General features: G+C 49.9%; 1 long non-coding RNA gene across 1 annotated transcript; it reads left to right on the top strand.

The window, feature by feature from the left end:
• The first annotated feature begins 1926 nt into the window (after positions 1-1926).
• Positions 1927-12137, top strand: LOC144095161 (uncharacterized). Its single transcript, XR_013306704.1, has 3 exons — positions 1927-1997; positions 10973-11099; positions 12068-12137. It is a non-coding gene; the product is annotated as an uncharacterized LOC144095161 (long non-coding RNA).
• The last annotated feature ends 940 nt before the right edge of the window (positions 12138-13077 follow it).

Raw genomic sequence — 13077 nt, 5'->3', positions numbered from 1 at the left:
CAATTCACTTTAAAATCATGACGCCGTGGTTCCTCACGCGGCTCCTTTCCACAAACCATTCCTTGCGCCACTGCCCACTTTAAATACTTTTGGGACGCTACTTCTATTCTTTTCTTCTAGTTCTCATCCGCCTCTTAACTTTAGCCATCATTTCTCTTTTAGGTCGGTTTTATGGTTAGCCCTCACCCCCCCTCCCCCCCCCCCCTTTTTAGGCTGTCTTCATGGTTGGCTATTATCGCATCATTTTAGGCCGTGTTCTTCGTTGGCTTTCATCGCTGCCTTCTAGGATGTCAATTGTTTTCCCATTCCAACCTCCCTTTCACTTCATTCTCATTATGCATGTCTTCACGCCGCTTTCCAAGATTGTAATGTCTATTTTGCGTCTTTGCCTTTTATTGTCTTCGTTTTTTTATCTCTGTCATCCCCAGCCGCACAGGACTGCCGGTGCGTGTAGATATTCTTTTACCAAGAGTTTTTATTGCGTCTTTTTCCCCTCTCCCATTCACTGCCCCGTATTGATTTTGGCGTGATTGGTGATGTGCCTGGTGTCTGGCCAACCGGAGTGGGTAGGACCCCCTTGTGTCTTTTGTTCCTGTATAATGTGGGTTCAAAATGCGCCTGCGGGCTTCCCCTGCTTTTTCGGCTTTTTTGCTTTGGATCGCGCATGCACCCTGTAATCACTGGCTAGACTTTGGTAGCTGCAAATAAGTGCGCATCGCCCGTCTTTGGTATTAAAGTTGTTAGTTCAGCGCACTGTGTGTCTCGTCCTCCCTTCGTCCGTCGTCTGCCAGCGCTTCAGTGTTCAGAATGTCAAACCAACTCGCCCAGCAACACACCCTACACAGTATATAGAGGAGTCTCTTGGTTTTCATGCATCTGAGGCATGTCTTGCGCTGAGGTCACTCCGACAGCGTTCACGCCGACTTCCGCGGTGTTCCGAAAGCGGCGTCAATAGACAGTTTTAGCTGTGCGTACGCAACGGCTTAGCGTACGCAAGGAGTTTGCGAGGATGGTAGTGCGCATGCGTTGCGGCACTTGCGTGGCTTGCGTGCGCTAACGTTGACAAGATGGCGGCGCCCAGCTCGCTCACTTCGGAATAAATACATGTCGCCGCTGGATTCTCCGACGCAATAGCTCGCTCAAATGGTAGCGGTTAGCTTTTATTTCGCCTACTCTTGCCTACAAGTAGCAGTATAAGCAATAACTAACCCCTGTTTTTCAGATAATTTGGCGATTTTCAAGATCCTAGGCCTAACTAAATGCAGTGTGTTTTCCTCGTAGCAACGACACCTGGCGAACCAGTTTTCTACCTTTTAGCCAGTTCTTACATTTTCTTCGGTTTGCATAGTTTTTCTTCTTGGAACAAAAAAAGGCTCCCAATGTACTCACACTAGATATAAGTAATCACGGATGAAATTTTCTTCAGCCGAGCGTTGATGTGCTTTAACGTCTTATCACTAGATGGCGCTACGTGTGCCTGAGGGATAGGGGGCCTCGATACAAGCGTTTGCGGGTCGGTAGGCTGGAAACGCTGATTGGTAAAAAAAATGTGACGTCACATTTTTAACGTCATGGTCACGTGACATTTAATGACGTCATGTCTGGTTGGGGACAGACGTTATCCCTAGGTTTTTCTCGGAATTCCCCACGTTTTTGACAACGCGCGCGGGATAAAAAAAAAGCGTATCTTGAAAGTGTGTACGTGTTAAGCTAACTGCGCCGCTGATTCCGCATTGACTATTCTTGCCGAAGAGGCTGCAGGGAAGTCTTCCCTGTCTGCGTTTTTTACCCTAGTTACACGGCCGACTTAACCGCGGTTAAGTTTGCCTCAGTTCATATTAACCACAGTTGTGCGCTGTTAGACGGAGAGCCTAACCGCAGTTATGCCACTAACCATCGTTATCGGTAACTGAGGTTGGCTACCTCAGTCAAGCGGCTAACTGACAAAATGGCTGCCACCATGTCGGCTGAGCTCGCGATGCCCGCTGCCACATCAAGTGAGCAGAAGCGTGTGAACTGGTCTGTTGCCACGACAGAAGCACTCATACGCATCTGGGAGGACAATCTCTCGGCTCTGCGGTCAAATACGCGCAATGCGAGACTCCCTGAACGCAGGCCTGCCGGCAGGCGAAGGGCCGTATTCAGCAAAACAGATCCGGCAGAAGCTGGAAAATCTCAATAAGCACTACCGGTAAGTACGAAAGCCATTTCATATAATGGTGTAGTTTACAAGCTAATTTAGTGTTTCTTAACGCTGGTATCCGGTGCGCTGCACGTACGCACAAACATTCGCCGTGCTGCACGGTGCTTCGTCCGGCATGACAACTACTTTGTTGTAAATAGAGTACATTACTGTTTTTTCGGCTGACCTGCGATGTGCGCGGATCGTTACTGCCCTGAACTCGGCTCATTTGAACTGACCACTTGTATGTCTACTAACTGTAACCGCGTCAAGTGCATTGTTTTTCGGCAGCGTCTCCTGAATTGGCTCCTATATCGTCCAAAGTGATGTGCGCCAGCAGCACGCAGGTGTTTCGTTCTTGATGCTCTTTTTAGCGCATAGCATCGCATGCACCACCCGCCTGGCAGTGCGAACGTCACTGACGTAGTTTGCACGCGCCGTATAATGACGATAAGCGGGGTTAATGGTGAGAGTTCGCGCAACAGGAGAAGGTCCTGCCTCGAGCTAGCTTAGCTTTGTGATGACCCCCATAATGCGCAGGTCCACACGGGACGGAGAGGCAAAGAGACACCGTATGGCTCAGTTTAAACAAACAGGTATATTCAATAATTACACATGATTAAGATTATACATCAGAGGCTGGGGCGTCCGAGCTTACGTGCCGACGACTTCATATGGGCGATGGAGTGGCTCCGGAGTTGGGCTCGAGCGGTTGCTGGCAGAAGCTGCACGCCGTCGGGTTTCGGCGCTGAAGGCCCTCTTGGCGAACGATGTCGTCCTGAGCGTGTATGCAGTAGAATTTCAATAGTCGTCCGTTTCTTCGAGGATGGTTCACAAACCCTTCCTCTAGTGTCGTTCGGCTTGGAAGATGAACAGGAGGCGAGCTTGTAGATGATGACAGCAGGGCATAGTTTTACAACATACATATACAGAGAGTTAAACTGGAAAAAGCAGAACTGAATTTACAAAAGAACAAACTTTGCACTACTTTACTCATCGACCGGGCAGGTTAGTGCCTAAGTAGCATCACATTTCATGCTAAGCATGGAGCCCCAGCTCAGACTGGACTGCATCCGTTTACATGTGCTTTTAAGCACTTGATTAACAAAGGACTAAAGGCGGTCATTTCCAGTGGCCCGCCCAAAGCATCAATTCTCCAATCCAAAATAACATGCGAGATGGGGACCACCCCTTTGGTTGGGCTTAGCCTCGAACCCAGAGTCTGTTAACAATACAAACTAAATAAACAACAAAACGCCACCACTCTCTCTCAAGTGAGAGTATACACAGGCTCTCTCTTCGGAGCTAATTCACTAGCGCCTGTCTTTCCACATTCTTGGCGAGTACTTCCTGTCCGCCATGACAGGTGTCCGTCGCGGCCCTTCTGGGAATGCGCTTTTGTTCACGAGGCACGGCGGGAAGCTGTGGGTGCCTTCCCGGCGATAGCCCACGTCGAAAGGGAAAGGAGGGAAAGAATGTTGTCTTCGCGGTAGCGCATAGCGTCGGCTGTGGTACGGCGCGCTCTGGCCCGCTGACAGCTCCCTTGTCCTGGAATGTGCCCGGAAATTGGGGAGGATAAAGCCTGTTTCCCCGCGGCGGCGGCGGCGGGTCCGGTTGTTCTGGTCGTCACTCAAAGAGCATGGCTGGGTAATTGATGATGCCGCTGTCACGGGTCTCCGTCTACGCCGCGTCGTCGAACGTGGATCCTCGTAGCACACACGGAATGTCACACTCGCTCACCCTCCAGAAGAATGTTCTCCGAACATTTGAGTCCACGCAGCTCCCCTTGTCTTTCTGAATCGCCTCGCACAGTGCGTCCGACAAAACACTTTTCGCTGCACTCAACACCACTGCACAACACCATATGCCTCCGCTGTCAATACTGGCGTCTCCAGGGGCAGCACTGATCTTCTTTTACAGATAAACATGAAACTCAGCACCCAAGCCTCTCCTTTCTAATCCAAACTGGACGAAATAAATTTACCACAGTTACAAAGGAGCTCCCACTTCTAGCACGATCACGGCACAGACAAAAATATAGATAACGAAAGGAAGTAGGGCAGGTTCTGCATGCGCTCCGCATGCTCTCCTGTGAAGGTGTTACTTAATGACAAAAAGGTTTAACTACCAACTCCGATAACTTAACACATAAGCACATAGCAATGTTATGAGCTGCGGCATTACACAATTCTAACCAGTTCACAACTCCGCTCTGTTTACGCCATTAGTCCGACTTAGCTTTCCGATTTCGCAGCGGATATCGGCCTTCATGAGTCATACTAAGTAAGTCTGTGCCCCTTTGTCTGCTTTGGGACTCGCGAGGGCTCGTGGCAGGAGCCTCTCCTGGCGTTATCTGCGCGGCAACCTCGCGCGCTTCTTCTTCTAGCAATGCATGAAGTAAATCCGGTGGCATTCCGGCCGTCACCTCGGGCGCCTGCCGAACAAATGCAGGAGAGGGCGTTTCTTGCGAACTATCTGCGCGCTCCGCTTCACTTCTGTCCCCATCAAAATCCGCGCTTTCCCTTTCCTCATTTCGTGAATACTGAACCGGTGCCGACTTGAGGCGATTTGCGTGTATCCTTATCAAACGCCGGTTCACGTCTCGGACTCTGAAGTTTACCGGAGAAAGCTTCTCGACAACCTCGCACGGTCCTCTCCACTTCGTCTGGAACTTACGAGCTAGCCCAATCTGCCTTTGGCAGTTTTCAATGTACACGCTGTCCCCCACATCAAACGGCGCGTCTCTAGCACTGCGATCGTGCACCTCCTTCCTGCGCTTCGCCGCTTTCTTTAAGGACTCCTTTGCGATGTCCCTCGCCACTTGCAAGCGCGATTCTAGCTCAACCTTATAGTCGTCCAGTGAAGCGTATGGGACACGACGGGGGCCCTCTGGCACTTCACTAGGCTGGTCCGGGTCTCGGCCGTAGAGAAGAAAGAATGGCGATTCGCCCGTGCTCTCGTGTGCTGCGGAATTGTAGGCAAACATTGCATACGGGAGCCACAAGTCCCAGTCCCGCTGGTCGCGCGAAACAAAATGCGACAGGAACCCGGCCACGGTTTGGTTCAGTCGCTCCACCGCGCCGTTGCAAGCCGGATGGTACGGTGTTGTCTGCTTCTTAGCGATCTTAAGCAGCTCGCAAACTCTCCTCATTAGCTGCGACACGAAGTTCGTTCCCCGATCTGTCAAGAGTTGCCTCGGGGGTCCATGTCGGAGCACGATCTGTTCGACAAATGCTCTTGCAACCGTGTCTGCCTTCTGATCTGGGAGTGCTACCGCTTCCGCGTATTTTGAAAGGTGGTCGACAAATACTAAAATGTACTTGTTTCCGGAAGTGGTCGTGGGCAATGGGCCCATTATGTCCATACCTGTCCGCTCGAAGGGAGCCGAAACCTCAGGGAACGGCTGAATTGGAGCTGGTCTTCGTCCCTTGGGTGTTTTTCTTTCGAGACAGGAATGACACTTCGCACAGTAGTCTCTAACATCCTGTCGCATGCCACTCCAAAAGTACAAACGCTCCACACGCCTGCGTGTCTTCGCTACGCCAAAATGACCGGCGCATGGCGCATCGTGAAACGCGCGAAGAACCCTTTCTGTCCACGACCGAGGTATGACGACTCTCTCCCAAGCGGTTTTCTCTGGTCTCCCTTTCCTGGTTGGCCTCGTGCGCCGACACAGGGTGCCGTCTTTGTCAATGAAATAACCTAGCTGTTCGGGGTGAGACGGTGCGCCCTCTAAGCTTTCGATTATTCGCTTCAGGTCAGGATCTTTGCACTGCTCTGTGCGTAATTCGGCGGGGTCGACTACGGGGACAAACTCTTCTATAGCTGCCACGGCAGCTGTGCGGCTGAGTGCATCAGCATTCAGATGTGTCTTTCCTGACTTGTGCTCAACTTCAAAGCAGTATTCCTGCAGGTGTAGATTCCATCTAGCGAGTCGCGAGCTAGGGTCCCTGACACTCATCACCCATTTCAGAGGATGGCAGTCTGTGACTAGCTTGAATTTGCGGCCGTAAAGGTAGCATCTGAAGTGCTTTACTGCCCAGACAACGGCGAGGCACTCCCTTTCCGTAGCTCCGTACTTTTGCTCTGTGGGGCTCAGCTGTCGGCTAGCAAAAGCAACGGGATGTTCTTTGCCCTCGATAATCTGAGATAGCACGGCACCAACTGCGAACTTTGACGCATCTGTGGCCATAACGAAGGGCAAATTAAAATCCGGGTGGCGCAACAGCGGTGCACTCATTAGCTTCCCTTTCAGGGCCCCAAAAGCATTCTCCGCGTTTTCGTCCCAGCGAAAGGCGACATTTTTGGCTGTTAAGGCGGTGAGCGGCTTAGCGAGCTTGGCGAACTCCTCTATGTGCCTTCGGTAGTAACCGATCAGGCCGAGAAACTGCCGGACCTGGCGGACGCTAGTCGGGGATGGAAAATCCGAGACACACCTTAGTTTCTCAGGGTCCGGTCGCACGCCGTCAGCTGAAACAACGTGCCCGAGGTATTTCACCTCGTTTTTGAGGAATTGGCACTTAGAGGGCTTCAGCTTGAGACCCGCTCCTCTTAGTCGCACCAAAACCTGCTCAATATCGCGCAAATGGTTATCAAAACTGTCACTGTATATGATAATGTCATCTATATACACGAAGCACAGCCTCCCCAGAAGACCTGCCAAGATAACATCAGCGGTTCTCTGCCAGACAGCAGGGCTGTTGGCCAGACCCATCGGCATTCTTTTCCATTCATAGTGCCCTGAGGGCGTGTTGAATGCCGTTTTCTCGGCATCTGCCGGATCCATTGCTATCTGCCAGAATCCCGCCGCCATGTCCACTACCGTGAAGTACCTGGCAGAGCCCAGCTGAGAAAGCGTCTCCTGTATATTGGGGATGGGGTATGGATCGATGCGAGTTACGGCATTTAGTTTGCGGTAGTCCACTACCAATCGATACGAGCCATCTGGCTTTTCCACCAATAGTGCTGGTGCTCCCCAGGGTGACTTTGAGTGTTCGACAATGCCGCGATCAATCAGGTCCTGCACCTGCCGCTCCATCTCCTCACGTTGGGAGTAAGGAATCCTGTACGCACGCTGGTAAACGGGCGATGAAGTGCCGGTTTCTATCCTGTGCTTTATAACGCCACAGCAGCCCAAATCCAGGTTGGACGCGGCGAATACCTCCGAGTAGTCGTTCAGCAAACCAGCCAGAGCCTCCCTCTCCCTGGATTTTACGTGAGAAAGATCGAACGAAACCTTTGGAGCAGCCGAAGGACTAGCATGCTCTACAGTTGCGAGTACCGTATCGGTGGGCTCACGTTGCTCTATCGCAGAGGTGAAGAAAGCCAATGTTTTGTTCTTGGGAAGGCTCAGTGGCTGCTGGCTACAGTTAACCACCCGTAGGGGCACTCTGTGGGCGTCATTAACTGTCACGAGGCACGCGGCTGCCTTCAGGCCATTGCTGAGAGAGTCGACCGGCTCAAGCACTCCCACGGCGCCGCTCTCTACATCTGAAGGCACAAACGCGTACAAAATGTGCTCCGACCAAGGAAGGACGACCGCCTCCTCGACCAGCCGGACGGCAACCCGCGAATATACCTTCTCCAATGATCCCACTGTTTGACGGGTGTCAATATCGGTAATGCGAATCTCAGCCCCTCTCCTGTTCAAAAACGGAACTTTTGAGCCGCCCGCATTAACCTCTTCCTCAGAGAATAAGACTACTACCTTCCCTTTTCTCAAAAAATCCTGCCCTAATATATCTGACACTCCGTTTGGCAGAGACACCGTGTCCGGGCATACGTAGCAGGGGTGCTCCAATGCAATTCCGCCGAGAGAGAAGTGTAACCTGTAGAGTCCACTTATGCCAAGAGGATCCCCCGTTATGCCTACAAATTTGGTTGCCATACCACCAGACGCTTCCAACACCTCGCGGTCCCCCTTCCTTCGAAGCGTGTTAAAACTGCTCTCCTTAAGCAATGTCACCTTTGACCCCGTATCTATCAACAATTCCATACAACAACCATTTAACTTGCAACGCACAACAGGGCATGCCTCGTCGGCCAAACAAACTACCACCACCTCATCATCTACTGCTCCCTCCCCACGCTCCTCAGGCTGGGGAGGACTAACTAGTTTTTTTGACTCGGTATCTGGAGCCCCGCTGTAGGCTTGCTTAGGGCGTGTCTCGCCTGCATCTCTTTGTGGCTCCCCACGGCGCACGTTTTGGCAGAACCTGGCGATGTGTCCGCGACCCTGGCAAGCGAAGCATACGATTTCTTCAAAATCTCGCATACCGCGCCTGTAGCTTTGTGGCGGTCTCCGGTTTCCAGCGAATGGGCGCTGTTGAGCGCGCGCTTCAACCTGGCATTCTACCTGCTGAGATAGCAGCTGTTCTAAGCGATCTAACCGCTCAGTCAAGAGAGCAACCTCAGGGTTGAGCACCGCTCTCTCTATGACGCGTACTCTCGCTGCGGCTGTCGTTAACGCCTCATTTTGTTCCTCATCCAATGTGGCCTCCACGGCTTGGTCGAAATTGCTCGGCTTGCGCGAGAGCACGAACCGGCGCACGGGGTCTTGCAGACCAGCCACGAACAAAGCGGTCATTTCCTCTTTAAGTATATCCTCCGCGTATTTCTTCTTAAGCTGGTCTCCTTCCTCCTCCCTGCTTAACGTATCGCGCGCTAAGCGCTGAAGCCGCGACGCAAACGTTCGCACGTCCTCCCCTACCATCTGTCCGGCGTCACGGAACCTCTGTACTCGCACGTGACGTGGTTCAGTGTCAAAATGCTCAAACGCGAGCTTCTTAAATTCCGCAAATGATTTTGTGGATTTTACTTTTTCGTCTCGCCATGCAAAATCATGAGCAGCTCCTGCCATCTTACACCTCGCCATTCCCAGCATTTGAGCATCGGACCATCCCCCCATTTTCCCAATCTCTTCTAGCATGGAAAAGAAATCGCAGATTGGAACCCCTGTCTTATCTCCCGTAAACGTCGGAATGACGCTTCCTAATGCCAGCATGCTTGCTCCGAGCGACGGCTGTGGAGTGGGAGCTCCCTCAGATACAGTCATTTTTTTTTCAAGCCCTCCAGTGCCTCAAGCCTCTCAAATGGGGGTAAAAGTCCCACAATCAGTCCCGTGATTCCCTTTTGATTACAATTTTGAAGTCATGAATGTCACAGCATTCAGAGGACATTTGCTTTTGAGACCCCACTTCTGACACCAGTGTGATGACCCCCATAATGCGCAGGTCCACACGGGACGGAGAGGCAAAGAGACACCGTATGGCTCAGTTTAAACAAACAGGTATATTCAATAATTACACATGATTAAGATTATACATCAGAGGCTGGGGCGTCCGAGCTTACGTGCCGACGACTTCATGGGGGCGATGGAGTGGCTCCGGAGTTGGGCTCGAGCGGTTGCTGGCAGAAGCTGCACGCCGTCGGGTTTCGGCGCTGAAGGCCCTCTTGGCGAACGATGTCGTCCTGAGCGTGTATGCAGTAGAATTTCAATAGTCGTCCGTTTCTTCGAGGATGGTTCACAAACCCTTCCTCTAGTGTCGTTCGGCTTGGAAGATGAACAGGAGGCGAGCTTGTAGATGATGACAGCAGAGCATAGTTTTACAACATACATATACAGAGAGTTAAACTGGAAAAAGCAGAACTGAATTTACAAAAGAACAAACTTTGCACTACTTTACTCATCGTCCGGGCAGGTTAGTGCCTAAGTAGCATCACATTTCATGCTAAGCATGGAGCCCCAGCTCAGACTGGACTGCATCCGTTTACATGTGCTTTTAAGCACTTGATTAACAAAGGACTAAGGGCGGTCATTTCCAGTGGCCCGCTCAAAGCATCAATTCTCCAATCCAAAATAACATGCGAGATGGGGACCACCCCTTGGGTTGGGCTTAGCCTCGAACCCAGAGTCTGTTAACAATACAAACTAAATAAACAACAAAACGCCACCACTCTCTCTCAAGTGAGAGTATACACAGGCTCTCTCTTCGGAGCTAATTCACTAGCGCCTGTCTTTCCACATTCTTGGCGAGTACTGCCTGTCCGCCATGACAGGTGTCCGTCGCGGCCCTTCTGGGAATGCGCTTTTGTTCACGAGGCACGGCGGGAAGCTGTGGGTGCCTTCCCGGCGATAGCCCACGTCGAAAGGGGAAGGAGGGAAAGAATGTTGTCTTCGCGGTAGCGCATAGCATCGGCTGTGGTACGGCGCGCTCTGGCCCGCTGACAGCTCCCTTGTCCTGGAATGTGCCCGGAAATTGGGGAGGATAAAGCCTGTTTCCCCGCGGCGGCGGCGGCGGGTCCGGTTGTTCTGGTCGTCACTCAAAGAGCATGGCTGGGTAATTGATGACGCCGCTGTCACGGGTCTCCGTCTACGCCGCGTCGTCGAACGTGGATCCTCGTAGCACACACGGAATGTCACAGCTTGCTACGTTTTTCGCAGCCTGTCGGCGGTCGCGCGGTATTATACAATGCTCGGAGGCTGTATAGAACTGGTATTCACTTTATATTTTCCGTCCCAAACTAACCGTAGCAACAGCAAAGTAATCTCGACGTTAAATCAGGTACCTGCGCTAGCACAGTTGACACTTGAGATGTACTACTTTATCTGCTGACCAGCCTGCTTGTCCTCCGATTCTGCAGCCTTTCAGTCTATACAAAGACAGGCGGGATATGTACTTCTTCCATATGGGTAGCTGATTCTTTCCTGTTTGTCTTTAAACGAAACACTACCCGCCTATAAATTTTCTGAAGCAAAGTTTCATGGAATAAAACTACATTTGTTTCTAGGAAGCTGAGGAGATCTAGCTCACGCACTGGATCAAAAGGCATTGAATGGCCATTTTACTGGCTGCTTCACTCTTTTCTTGGAGCGCTGCCAGTGAACGACAGTAGCCTGGAGCAAGAAAGTGTAGAGGTAATCAATGCTTCAGAAAAAAATCTGACAGTACCTGAAGCATGTGTATTTTCTTCACAAGTATTGTAATCCATCATGACTAGCAACGCTGCAAAACGGAAATGGTTTTTTTGCCTCGGCAAGATGACGTGTTATAGCCATCACAGCTATGTAGTTCGAAAACACTACACAACACAAATCAAGTGACTAAAACATTCAAAGGACATGTCTCATTCACTTTGTTTTATTACAGACAACAGAATAAACTCATCTTAACATGTATGCACTTTGCTCCAAAGCAGGCAGTGAAAAGAGAACATGAAAGAATTTGAACATGTTCAACTGCCAACAAGCAAAGAAAACCTGTGGTAAACAACAAATTGAACAAGATGGAGTGATGCATAGCTCTGCGAAGTGTTTCCAATAAGCTGCACATGATTTGATTGTGTTTGAATGTCATCACACATAACACAATTACAACACACTGCACTGTGCGCTGTGAAAGATCTTTGCTGTCAGACTGTACTGATACTCTCCAAGACGAACAAATTGCTGCACAAGAAATGCATTGCATAATGGGACTGCATAACATTTTCTGCACCCCGGTTAATCCTAAATCTGCCCTTGTGTCCTGTTTTCAGAAGCTGGCCGCAGTTAAAGGAATAGGGTGCGAGTATTTGTATTTTCCAAAACATGTGGCAACCCTATTATATTACTTCATAGGTGTTCCTTAATAGGAGTTTAGTCTAATCAAGTATAATGTCAAATATTTCCTAAAAGGAAGAATCCACACCGCATTTCCCATCATAAAATGGCTTGCGAGTTGGAAGTCGTCATTTCTACCTTTTTTATCCTGCTCATATCTCTGAGCTTTCTTGATAAGTTATCAAAAATCTGTATTTTGGGCCTTGCCTAGCAGCTAGGTTTCATATCCTGCATCTATGTGGCATACATATTTATAGTTTTTAACTTTTGCTTGGTATTGGCAGGTTTTGCAGGAGCTGCTGACAATGCAGCAGCAAGCCGATGACCGGGCAGCCAAGGCCGCCAGAGAAAGTATAGTCTAATCAAGTATAATGTCAAATATTTCCTAAAAGGAAGAATCCACACCGCATTTCCCATCATAAAATGGCTTGCGAGTTGGAAGTCGTCATTTCTACCTTTTTTATCCTGCTCATATCTCTGAGCTTTCTTGATAAGTTATCAAAAATCTGTATTTTGGGCCTTGCCTAGCAGCTAGGTTTCATATCCTGCATCTATGTGGCATACATATTTATAGTTTTTAACTTTTGCTTGGTATTGGCAGGTTTTGCAGGACCTGCTGACAATGCAGCAGCAAGCCGATGACCGGGCAGCCAAGGCCGCCAGAGAAAGTATAGTCTAATCAAGTATAATGTCAAATATTTCCTAAAAGGAAGAATCCACACCGCATTTCTCATCATAAAATGGCTTGCGAGTTGGAAGTCGTCATTTCTACCTTTTTTATCCTGCTCATATCTCTGAGCTTTCTTGATAAGTTATCAAAAATCTGTATTTTGGGCCTTGCCTAGCAGCTAGGTTTCATATCCTGCATCTATGTGGCATACATATTTGTAGTTTTTAACTTTTGCTTGGTATTGGCAGGTTTTGCAGGAGCTGCTGACAATGCAGCAGCAAGCCGATGACCGGGCAGCCAAGGCCGCCAGAGAAAGTATAGTCTAATCAAGTATAATGTCAAATATTTCCTAAAAGGAAGAATCCACACCGCATTTCCCATCATAAAATGGCTTGCGAGTTGCAAGTCGTCATTTCTACCTTTTATACCCTGCTCATATCTCTGAGCTTTCTTGATAAGTTATCAAAAATCTGTATTTTGGGCCTTGCCTAGCAGCTAGGTTTCATATCCTGCATCTATGTGGCATACATATTTATAGTTTTTAACTTTTGCTTGGTATTGGCGGGTTTTGCAGGAGCTGCTGACAATGCAGCAGCAAGCCGATGACCGGGCAGCCAAGGCCGC

This window comes from Amblyomma americanum, chromosome 6 (assembly GCF_052857255.1).
Source record: "Amblyomma americanum isolate KBUSLIRL-KWMA chromosome 6, ASM5285725v1, whole genome shotgun sequence".
In the NCBI taxonomy this organism is placed as follows: domain Eukaryota; kingdom Metazoa; phylum Arthropoda; class Arachnida; order Ixodida; family Ixodidae; genus Amblyomma; species Amblyomma americanum.
Note: the sequence above shows the minus strand (reverse complement) of the source record. Positions and strands in the feature narration are given on the sequence as shown.